The sequence below is a fragment of the Palaemon carinicauda genome, chromosome 43, assembly GCF_036898095.1.
Source record: "Palaemon carinicauda isolate YSFRI2023 chromosome 43, ASM3689809v2, whole genome shotgun sequence".
In the NCBI taxonomy this organism is placed as follows: Eukaryota; Metazoa; Arthropoda; class Malacostraca; order Decapoda; family Palaemonidae; genus Palaemon; species Palaemon carinicauda.
This window is the reverse complement of record NC_090767.1, coordinates 30126150-30138958: the sequence shown is the minus strand read 5'-3', so window position 1 is coordinate 30138958 and position 12809 is coordinate 30126150.

The window sequence follows — 12809 nt, the reverse complement described above, 5'->3', positions numbered from 1 at the left end:
CTCTCTCTCTCTCTCTCTCTCTCTCTCTCTCTCTCTCTCTCTCTCTCTCTGGAGGTGAATGAAGACAACAATCCTACCTAAGTCCTTCAAAGGACTCATATCATGCAACAATAAAAGAAATGAGAAAAAGTGATCTTAAAACTTTTCAGACAGGTGAGTTCTTTGTGAAATCTCTTGTTCTGTATTTGGCTATTTTGAACATTAAAGTAAACTTATCAGAAATTATAAATTTTTCTGTGAACTTACATGTTAAAATGGACTAGTTTTGCTTTTAAGGAATCATATCATCATAGGTAGTCAATTTAGTTTTTGAATTAAAAATCAAAGTAAAGGATTATGACACTAAGCCTTTTATTGCAGAGATTTGATCTTTTGTAAAACGCTTGAACTTTGTAATGTCCTCATATATGGATGCTGTTTCCTATTGCAGATCAGATGAACTGGTAAAACAGAAGACTGAGTGACTGACTGGCTGACTGAGTGACAGAAAATGAAGGAAGGCAGAACTGAAGCTGACATTGAAGAAGAGAATAATAAGATGAGGTAGGATTTTCAGGCTAAGAATTTTGAGTTACTGTTCTTAATGAATTGTATGAAATGGGTATGATGAGGAGTTACTTCTTTTAATCAATTGAATGAAAATGTTAGATTTGTAGTTACTGCTCTTAATGAATGGAGTAGCTGGAGTAATATTATAAGTTACTTTTTTGATAAATTGAATGAGTAGAGTAACGTTAATATTCATTTCTTTTATTCATGTTGAATATAAATTTTCTAAAAAATTGATAAGATTAGACTTATTTTGGGATATTTTCTATTTTTTTTACAAAAAGCAATAGGTCAAGTGTGTCTCTTCTTCTCATGCAGACAGAAAGACCGAAGGAATAGGAGGGAGGAACAAAGGAGTAATTATCAGCAAACGTCAGCTATAATTGTAGCTTGAGATTTTTTTTTCTCTCTGCTGTCTTCTACTATTTATTTTCCATAAATAGAAGTCAACATTGTTTCTGGTTTTTCAGGCAATATACTATTATTTTCAGATAATCATTGTCAAAGGTACCTACTTATGATGGTTTTAAGGAATTGAATTTATTCCACCAATTCATCATTGACCATTATGTAAGAGGCATTTGATCATTCTGTTTTCCAAAATAACTATTTTTGCATATTTATTGTAGGTTTGTAAGGAAATGATTAAGTGACGAGCTTCTCTTCGGAAATTCCTCCCTCTCCTCTAATGATGCTTTCACAAGCCCTTTGGTGAGAGTTCATCTCTGCACTCATTGAGTCCTTCCTCAAAAAGACCTGAGCTAGATTGCCAGAGGCCGGATCGACAAATGAAGCTCCAAACGAGGTTTGTTAGAACAGGGTGCCTCCTGACATACTCTGTGCGTAGCAGCTCTCCTCACTTCGGTCTTTTATTTTGGAGGTGGGACACTCAGCATCCAGCCAGCATCTGAGGAATTCTCGGACATTATCTGCATTCCAGAACCAGAATGTGACATATCAGGGAGCAGCCCCAAGACAGGTCTTCAAAACTTATTTCGGATTGATGGAGGTCATTACCAGACTCAGTCATTCCTTACCTTAGACCTTCTCTAGAGTCATCTTCTTCCACTTATTTGTCTACACCTCCTTTATATTACTCCATTGGGAAATTTATCTGAAGTATATCATTTTCGGTAAACTTATATGTAGAGTGTTTTTGTACAACTTCTATTCTGCAGTTAATATTATATGATAATGAATATATCTGCTCCACCACTACATTTTTATATTTATATAATTGATCCATTTTGTTTTGCGATAAAAGATCAGAATAAAGATATCTCACAACAAGATTTCTATTGTAGATATTCTATCATTTGTATAGCACTTAAACTTTGTAATGCGCTTGTATGTTGATGCTATTTGCTTTTTACAGATCAGATGAAATGGTAGAACTGAACATTGACTGACTGATTTACTGACTGACTGACTGACTGACTGATTTACTGACTGACTGACTGGTGCATAGGGATATTGTTCATCGTCATCTGTTGGACTCAAGAGAAGCTGATATGTTAGACCAGCGTCAGTCAGACCCATTGAGTCAACCTCTGATGAGAGGAGAAGTAACACAGAACTGAGGTGGGCATTTCAGGAGAAAGAAAAAAAAGATGAGGTAAGATTTCAAGCAAAAGACTTTGGAGTTACTACTGGAAATGAATCGACGGAAAGAAATATAATTTGAGTTTACTGTTCTTAAGTAACTAAATGGAAAGAGTAAAATCACCTTCCTTTCGGTAACTCTTGCAAAAGTTTTCTATATTGTCATTTTTATTGATACTGTCATTGTTAAGATTACTATTATTTTTGATGAATGAATATTTCTTTGATCATCTTCTACATTAGACCTATATAAGAACCACTTATTATTCCAGTACTTTCTTACATTTAGCTTAGGGTTTCCAAACATTTAACTCTTGTCTTTAGAAAATAACAGTAAAAATACCTCTTTTAAATAGTTTCATTATATGGCTATCACTTACATAATTTGTCTTCAGGCATTAAGCAAGATGCACTAAACATATTTTTTCTTCACAATAGATTATTATTATTATTTCAGGAAATTATTTGTTGAGCTTCTTTTGGTGAATTCCACTATTTCTTCGAATGGCACTTACATCAGTCCTCTGGTGAGAGGTTATTCTTATATGACTTTTTTTCTTTTTCTTTTCTGTTTAGGAGTCTGAGCAGTCTGCATCCAACCAGTACTTGGGCAGGAGTGGAGAGTTTTTAAGGCTTTTTTGAAAAATTTTCCCTTTAGGCTGCAAAGCTAAAAGAGCCTGTGCATGGTCGGATGGTCCAGGCAATGTACTTGAACAATAGACATTATCTGCATTCTGGAAATAGAGTCTGACCTCACGGAAAAACAGGTCATCTCTCAAAGTGTTAATTCCTTCATTTCTCATCCCGGATCGATGTCGGTGAGTACCAGACACAGTCATTCCTTTACTTTTTTCCTTCTATAGAGTCATCTTCCACTTCCTTGCACTGAGCCTGCCATCTTTAACTTCTATATTTTTCTTAAGATTTATTGCTGGACCATTTGGTTGATGCACAATTAATATTTCACCTTTTCTTTTTTTGCAACAAATTCATGAAGGATAAGACTTGAAATGAGGGAGCCATTTGAATCCGGATTGTCCATTTAAATGTAAATTTCTGAAGATTATTGAAATGAATATGAAATTTTTCCTTTTGAACATTGTTCTATCATGAATATAATGTGAAAACTGAAAGATACGATCCGTTTTGATGATTCATTCTTTTAATTGCTATTTTATATACCTTATGAGAATTTTTTAATATTAGATTCATGTAATTGCAGATTCACATAATCAAGGAAGAGTAGTCTAGTCTCCTTGAGAAGCAAGACGAGGACATCTTCATCCCAGCAAATCATCTGGAATCCACTTAGGCAATTAAAGCCTCTTGAATGATCAGAACTGAAAAGAATTCACTCGAACTCCTGTTTGATCACAATCTTCTGGTGAGTATCATTAGAGCTTAGCTTTTGATCAGCACACAAGTGAAACAACCTTACTTATGGATTAAGGGTAGATGTAATAGATTTAAGGGATTACTCAGCAAGCAAAAGGATAATCATATAATTACAAGTAAGCGTAATGAAAAAAAAAATACTCCAAAATAAATTGAGTTAATGTGTAAAGCTATAAGGGCGACCTTCCTATCTGCAAATTTGCTACCGTACAGAAATGATTACTCTCAACATTAACTATAGCAATATCTTTAGCAAGAAACTTTTTTACCATGGCTGACATTGAAAATTGTGAATTAATCTTTCAGTTTCTCTTCCCAAAGTGGAAGATGAAATTAATGAAGCCCTGAAGCATATCCCTCATGATAATGGTGGCCCAACGTACATGGTGATCAGTGAACTTGAATACTTGACTCTTTTTAGAATTTTATCACTTATTTCCAGGAATAAAGAACATGCATTTTGGTACAGAATCAGCACATCAGTGTACATTTCACCCCCTTCTCCAGTCTGCTTTTCTGTCCACAATCTCAACAACAGGTCTTCAGGTCTTCTCCCATTATGTATCATTCCACATGCTCTTCTCAGGAATCTCACTTCCACTACTCATATTATTTTCTGTTCATCTCTACATCCAGTCCATTATGTAGAGCTGTGCACTCCTGTTTTCATAGTCAACCTATTTACTAAACATTTTTTAGAACCTCTCTAAATAATTTCCTAAATTCCATGTGATTTGTAATAACTTTTGATTTCTTCTTAAAGAAAAAATATACCTTCTCAACCTAAAATCCTGTTTCTTTCCACAGGAATCTGATCCTAAGTTAGAGAAGTCCACAGGAGTCCAATGCCAGATTCTGATAACAAGCGGCAGCTGAGAAAAGGTTTACAGTGCCCCAGGAAGGTCCTGTAGTATGAGGCTCTCCACTTGCTGACCCCTGTCCTCAGACTTCCAACTCTGTCTATGCCCCATGACCCTTATTTCCCACCTTCTCAATGGGGTATTTCTTCACTGTTAGCAGAAGAGAAGATATTTTTAATCATAATTTATCTTTTTTTTTCAGAATATCTTGGGGCTGTATAATCTTTTTGTTATAATATTTTATCAATGTCTTACCAAGAATGATTTTTGTTGTTGATACATACAGTATTCATAGTCCTTATAGAATGTATTTTTTCATGACAGAGTATAGTTATTCCCTTCCACAAAATCGCACTTTTTCTAAATATATATCAGTGCCCATATACTGTATACCCATTCACGACATAATTTATTCTTTACACTGTACACCCATTTACGACATAATTTGAATGTACCATTTATTATACCATATACCCATTCACAATATGATTAGAATGTACTACTTTCATACTGTATACCCATTTACGACATATTTTAATTTTACTATTTTTATACTGTACATTCTTTATGAACACAATTTAAATATACTATTTTTATAGTGTATACCCATTTACGTTATAATTTTATTGTACTATTTACATACTGTATACCCATTCACAAAAGAATTTGAATGTACAATTTTTATACAGTATACCCATTTACGACATAATTCAATTGTACTATTTTTACACTGTATATCCATTTACAACATAATATGAAAATACTATTTTTATACTCTACACCTATTCACAACATTATTTGAACATACTGTTTTGTTAACAAACTATATATTTTGTAGTGTTATGGAATATTTTATATTAACATATAATCTAATGTACTATACTCTATATACTCTTCATTGAATTCTGATTTTCACCCAATGCTTGCTCATGGAATGTAAATAGATTTAATATATATTTTGTTATTTGGGGAATATCATTATGTTGACATACATTCCATATGATATTGATAAATAACCTGGATTAAATTTTATTTTTTTGTGTTAATATGGACCATTTATGCACTGCACCTGATTATATATTTCACTATTAATTTTTACTGATATTTAGACATTTTATTGATAATATGCTGTTGTTGATACAATAAATTTATCTATATTAATAACTGTTTTTTATATAAAACTTTTATTACCATCATAAGGACATTTGTTAAAAGTGGTATATATAGATGGTAAGAATGGGGGGAGGGGGGGGGGTTAGATTCTTCACGTGTACATGTCTTCCTTGTTTCCTTGTTGTTTGTAATTAACAGATCTGGGTTGATGTCTCAGAGAAATGTGATGTTATTGCAACGGATGATGTCGTTATATGATGGTCACGTGATGATGACCTTTCAGAGGTGTTTGCTGAGTGAGATGTCACACTTCATTGTTAGTGTTGGTGGAGGATGGTACTCTCTCTCTCTCTCTCTCTCTCTCTCTCTCTCTCTCTCTCTCTCTCTCTCTCTCTCTCTCTCTCTCTCTCTCTCTCTCTCTCTCTACCTAACTAAAACTAATTCCATTTTGATTGAATTGCATTACAAGGATATCAAAAATAAAAAACAACCTATGAAAGAAGATAAAATTTTCTTCTCTTAGAAATAAATTTCCATATTAAATATATAAGTTTGAGTCACTTATTTTCATTAATGTCTCTATACTTTGACCTTTAACCTTTGATCATACTGTTTGTGCTTCTGATCTGCTTTTCATTTTTTGATGTATATTATTACATGTAAATAACGATAATTTTTTTTTTGTTTCATTGAGAAGCTTCTCTTTGGGCAAGCAATGTTGGCTCAATGCAGAGTGACCCAGTATGGATCCTTATGACCCAAGATCTATCTATAAATCAAAAGAATTTGAGGCTTCTTCAGGAAGTGAGCCCTTTTGTACATTAAACTACTTCACAAAGTGTCCGGTGATCTACAACAATAACAATAACAACAAAAATCATCTCAAAGTTCCGAGAAGCAAATCCCCTTCGTATTATTCTGAGCGAAAGGTGGAGCATTTTATTTCTCACGTTGCCTTTATAGATATATGAATGTTTTTGGGGTTTAATCAGAATTAAGTGTTGCTTACTGAAATCGGTTGGAGGGGACCTTCAAATGATTTCTAGTAAACAATCAGTAAAATATTAAGAAAAAACTATTGGAAGACTTTGTTTTGCGGAGGACTATTTTTCCCCGATAAGTCCTGCGGCAGAGCAAGGCTCAGTGACACATGTTTCTTCAGCAAGCATTACCAAAACAACAGATATTCTTTTTTTCTCCCCAATGTCTGTGAATATCTGATATTTAGATTCCGATATTGTGGTAATATAGTTAATAAGTATTCTCAAATGCTATACATGGTTAGTAAAACTATTGTAAGAGCTGACATAAACAAATATCAGAGTGTAAATAGCAGAACTAGAGGCATATCATTATATCAGTGTGTCCTACATAAATTGAGAGCACCAAATATGGACTAATGTACTCAGAGATAAAGTGTGCTGTGTGCATTTGCAATGCATTACTTGCTTAAAAATAAATATTTACAGAAATTTGGAAAAGGCCATTTTAAAAGAGGATTGTTTAAATATATAAGTTGATATGAGTAACCATTCCATCAGTTAGGAAGAATAGCAAAACTTGGTTGGGTTATTAATAGTGAATAAGATATTTTATCATAAAATTATAAAACAATTGTAAGCAAATTCTAAATTTACTTGTATGTTGATTTTTGTTCTTTAATCATAGTCACACTTTTTATATATTATTAACAAAATAGTGATAAATACAAATATGCTTGATTCCCAATTGTATTTTATATTAATGTAATTTACAGATAAATGTTATGCAGATGTAAAAATCAATTCTTTCCTATATTATCTTTTTACATTTATGTAATTATTCATATATATAATAAAATTCAACGATGAGAACAAAACCCTGTGTTATGACAGTGAAATATTAAATATTCTACGGTTTTGAGAACTTTTTTATTATCATATTAGGCCGTGACGGTCATAACAGACTAATAGAGGAAGTTCAATGCATAATGGATGCACATTTTAATTAAAATCCTACTACATTTTGCTGTATAAAAGCACTATGCAACAACATCAGAGCATCATCAGTTTGCATCCGCTTCTGTTCATAGATCTTACTGTACAGGAAGGTGGAACCAAGATCTACTTATTGTACTGCATAACAGAGAGAGGTTTTCAAGGGTCAGGCCGATCCAATTTGGTCATTTTAAAGTTTTTTTTAGCTATTATTGAATTTTAAAAAAGTTACCTTTAAGCACTCTGGCTTTCTCTTCTACTGTGTAAAGCAGTTTATGTGGGGATGCTGCACCAACACTTTCTTTCCGTAATCAGACTGTGACAATATACAGGTCTGCCACTTGATAGACTCCTGATTTTGACTAATAATTTCTTTAGCATACTGGATAAAACGCAAGAAGTCAAAGAATTAAAACATTTATGTTTGTTAAATAGATCTGCTTTAAACCCATTGACTCTGGTGTCCAGTTCAAGACTAATCTTCGTTCACAAATAAGGGGAACTCATTTGATCTGTTTTTTTTTTTTTTTTTTTTTATCAGGCAGTAAATCAAAGTAGACTCCTATCAATTCTACCAATTTATGTAACAAATAAGGAAATACTGTTTTGAGGTGCTTCAATTTTCTCTAATTATTAGATTACTGATACTAAGTTCTAAGTTACTGGGAGTAAGATGGGAGGTAAAATGGTTCAAAGTTGAGCTATACATCAACTTTACTGGTAATTCATTCATGATAACTCACCGCAGCCAGCCATTCATGGACACCAGACAAGCCAATACATCTCGAATGCCTACTGATATCATTTGTGCAATTCCAACAGATATCAAAGCACAGGTAAATTACGTAATATTAACTACAGGTGTCTGCATTTGTGGTTTTAATTGATTACTAAGAAGGAGGTCTGAATTGACTTGGGAAACAAGGACTATATCTACTAAAATACTAACTTATTAGGGCAATGAAGTGGACCACCAAAACTATGACTAAAAATCCCCTCATAAATATTCCATTTTATAGTAGAGAGAGAGTGCAAAATGTGCCCACAAAAAACTACACAGCATAGCCCACATATGGTATACTCATAAATCCTCTACTCAGAAATTAAGTGTCACATTTTGCACCTAAATATTTTTGGGATCTCAACTATAGGGGAACACTAACTGGGGAGTAAGAGAACATCGACCATTGTTTTTGAAGGTCATAAAAACTAGAAATATTGATACAAAAACTTATATTTGAGCAAAATAATATTACAATATATGCATTTAAGTATATACCCTAACTTGTAGGCTACTGCAGGTTCATAAGTGCATATTGAAGACAATCAGAGGTGGTTAAATCTTAACCAGGTCAGCCTGTCTGTTGGTGACACCCTTGGTGGTTACCAAACTCTTATACTGTTCTGGTAAGGAAAATAAAGGTGTCCTTGGAAAGAACCGAATTCGTACAGTGGAATAAAAGAATAACCTTCTGTTATCCGTGATGGTCAAGACCTGGAAAAATAGCACACTAATTCGTCCACCTTCGTTCCCTCTTCGAGTTTCAGCTCACCCAGAACAGAGTTCCCTATAAAAAAAAAATACACTGAAACAAAACAAAACAAAACATATGGTCGTGAGATTCATCATCATCATCATCTCCTACACCTATTAATGCAAAGGGCCTCGGTTAGATTTCGCCAGTCGTTTCTATCTTGGGTTTTTAATTCAATACTTCTCCATTCATCTATATCGCGCTTTATAGTCCTAAGCCATGTAGGCTTGGGTCTTCCACTCCTTCTAGTGCCTTCTGGAGCCCAGTGAAACGTTTGGTGAACTAATCTCTCTTGGGGAGTGCGAAGAGCATGCTCAAACAATCTTCTTTACCCCTCATCATGATCTCATCCTCATATAGTACTCGAGTAATCTCTCTTATATTTTCATTTCTAATCCTGGCCTGCATTTAACTCCCAATATCCTTCCGAAGGCTTTATTCCCAAATCTACTGAATCTATTGGAGATTGTTTCATTGTCATACCATGCAGCATGTCCATAGAGTAACACCAGTCTCACTAAACTGATATATAATATGATTTTTATATGAAATTTTAGGCAATTTAATTTCCAAATTTTACTTCACCTAGCCATTGTCTGATTTGTTTTTTTTTTTTAATCTTTCACTAATCCCTAATCCTAAAGAGCCTGTATTTGAGATCATTGTTCCTAAATACTTAAACGATTCTACCTCATTAATCCTTTCTCCTTCCAAAGATATTTCATTTTCCGTTGAATACTCAGTTCTCATCATCTCTGTCTTTCTTCTATTTATCTTCAGCCCTACCTCGTGTGATATTTCATGGATTCTGGTAAGCAAGCATTGCAAATCCTGTGTTGTTCTGCTAAGAAGGACTGCATCATCTGCGTACTCTAGGTCTGCTAAATTCCTATCATCAATCCAGTCCAATCCTTCCCTAATCCTGATGATGAATTATGATAATTTATATATATTTTTCTTTTTTTGGCAAAGGTATAAAGTCCTTCACATCCAATTCTTTCGCAACAAATGGTACAGAAAATCTATAAAATTGCCTTAGTACTCATACACCCCATCTGAATACTCTGGGGAGTCAACAATCTGCATAGAAACCTCATCCAAGTCCTCCTCCTCACCTTCTCCCTCTACAGGAAGTCTGTCCACGTAGACTACGTGGACAGACTTCCTGTACATTGTGCACAGTTTCTTCTCTCGCAATGTCTTCCTTACAGACAATACCTTAATTGTTTACTATATCTTCTTTCTCATCTCTGTCTTCATTCTCAGATCTGTGAGGGCCTTCTCATTCTCAATCAGAGTGCAAGCTTTTACCATCTTACTCTCCTTTCCATAAGGACAAAGAGCAGCCTTGGAGAATGGCCTGACACTCTTAGAGGTCAACTGTCCGGAAGATTGGCTTGACCTACTGGGGGAAATGGACGTCCCAGGGTCCACATGAGCAAATGGTATCACCATCGCATCAACAGGGAACCGGGTGTATAGGAGATGGATTATGAATATCTAATGCTGAGTTTAGCCTCTAGATATTTAAGACCTCTCCATCCGAAGTTGGAGTAAATTCTTCTGACAAATTCACAGGTGGCTCTGGTCTCTCTATTACCTGTGGTCCTAAAACACATCATTTGTAATGATGTTATGATTGAAAGGCCACATACCATTTGTCCTGAAACCAATGGAATATTGGAGACAGTAGTGGCGCTATTCCAAGCCTCAGACTCTAACTATGGCAACTGTGGCACGGTTATATATTCATTGGGTGTGAATGAGAAACTGGTCGTTCAGTAGACCACACAGAAACGTCTTGAATATACTAAACACACTCACATCCTCTGGCTAGTGATTTTGTGTTGTATGCAGAGGAACAATCACAAAACCTTGCTTAATTACAAATTTCACAACATGAATGCCCATGTAACGTTCTGCAGTGTCCTTGATTAGAAGAATCTTGTTCTCTGGAGAAGAACCAGATTTCCCACGAAGATGCTGAAGTGCTTGGACGAAGTATTCACCGTACAAGCTGCCATTAGGATGTAATATACCTTTGGAATCTAAGATTGTGTTCCTTATGAAAGCTGGGTTCGATGAACATATGGGAATTATAAACACTGGAGGGAGGGACTGCCCTACAACATTTATAATGCACACAAACATCATGGTGTCCCCTCTTCCCTGCGTGGCAACTGGCTGACCATTCGCTTACACAATCTTCTTAAGAGGCCTCATAACTGTGGACAAAGAACTCTATTCCAAATAGTATATACTTTGTGGTTCGAATTCCTACTTTTCCGCAACTAATGTCTTAGTCTTAGATAAAGTTTCCACATTAGCCTTGTTGAATGCCACAATCCTAATAATTGACTTCAAAAAAAAGAAAAAAAAAGGTTTGGATAGTAGCATTGTCATCCTTTGTGTGAGCATGGCAAGACTGCAGCGCCACCAATAAATATTCAATATTATTAATAACATTTAATGTAATATTCTTTAACTCTTCTTTTATACTTGTACAATATATATTCGTTAAGCATAATGTCAGTAACCATTCAACAGTTTATAAAAAAAAAAAAAAGATAATAGGGTCTTTGAATGGAACTGTGCACTTAACAGTTATAGCAGGGAGGCAAATTGGCTGTTGTGCAAATGGACACTCGGTACTCAGAGAGGGAGGAAGAGCAATGTCGGTCCCGCAGTGCTAATGCTAACCTTGTCATGTCTGTAAATGCACTAGCCATCCAAAGTTTGAGTAAATTATACTGAAAAATTCACAGGTGACTCCGGTCTCCCTATTGCATGTGGTCCTACAAACACATCATTTGTAATGATGTTATGATTGAAAGGCCAGAAACCATTTATCCTGAAACCAAAGGGAACGTTGGAGACAGTAGTGGTTTTAGTCTAAGCCTCAAATATAAACTCGGGCAACTCTGTCACGGTTATATGGTCATTGGGGGTGAATGAGAAACTGGTCGTTTAGTAGAGCTCAGAGAAACGTCTTGAATGTACTAAACATACTCACATCCTATGGCTAGAGATTGTGTGTCGTATGCAGACCAAGTGTAACATTGATTAATTACAAACTTCATATCATTAATGCATATGTGACGATTTTTCAAGAAAAAATGTTTGACAGTTTAACTTTAGGTTTTCAAGAAAAAGCTATGGCTGTTAAACTTGGGGTTTAAAAAACAAAAATTACTGCTAAAACTAGGCATATTGGTGGAAAATATTTATTTTGTCAGTCATATTCATTTTCATGATCCTTCCTTTATAAGGTTATTATACTAAAGGTTTTTCTACGATATTCCAATTACTCAAAAGTAAAGATCTATTCATGATTCAACCACTGGACATAAATCTGTTATAGTTACAATCATTAGGGTCAAACCATTTTAATTACACATATAGAGTAGGGTCAATATGAAGTTTTATCCCATTCAATGGACAAATGATTAAAGTTAATTTTCCTTTGTATTGACTCACATATAGAACTGGTTGAGGCTAAAGTTTGATGTGGAGAGTCTTTGCCTCTGTTCCACCAACTTTCGATAAGAATTCCAACGGTTTTTCCGGGTAAGTTGAAAACTTTTCAAAATCCTTATCTGTTTTGAGAAGAATTCAAACTGTTTTCCCTTTAAACATTTATTCTCCTATTAAAAAGAGACTGTTTTGTTTAGTTAAGAAAAATGTGAATAAAAAAATTTGATATTTTGAATGAACAAATGTTTGTATTTGCAGGAGATTTTGAAATCTTCCATCATAAGTTTATTCCTAAACAGATGCAA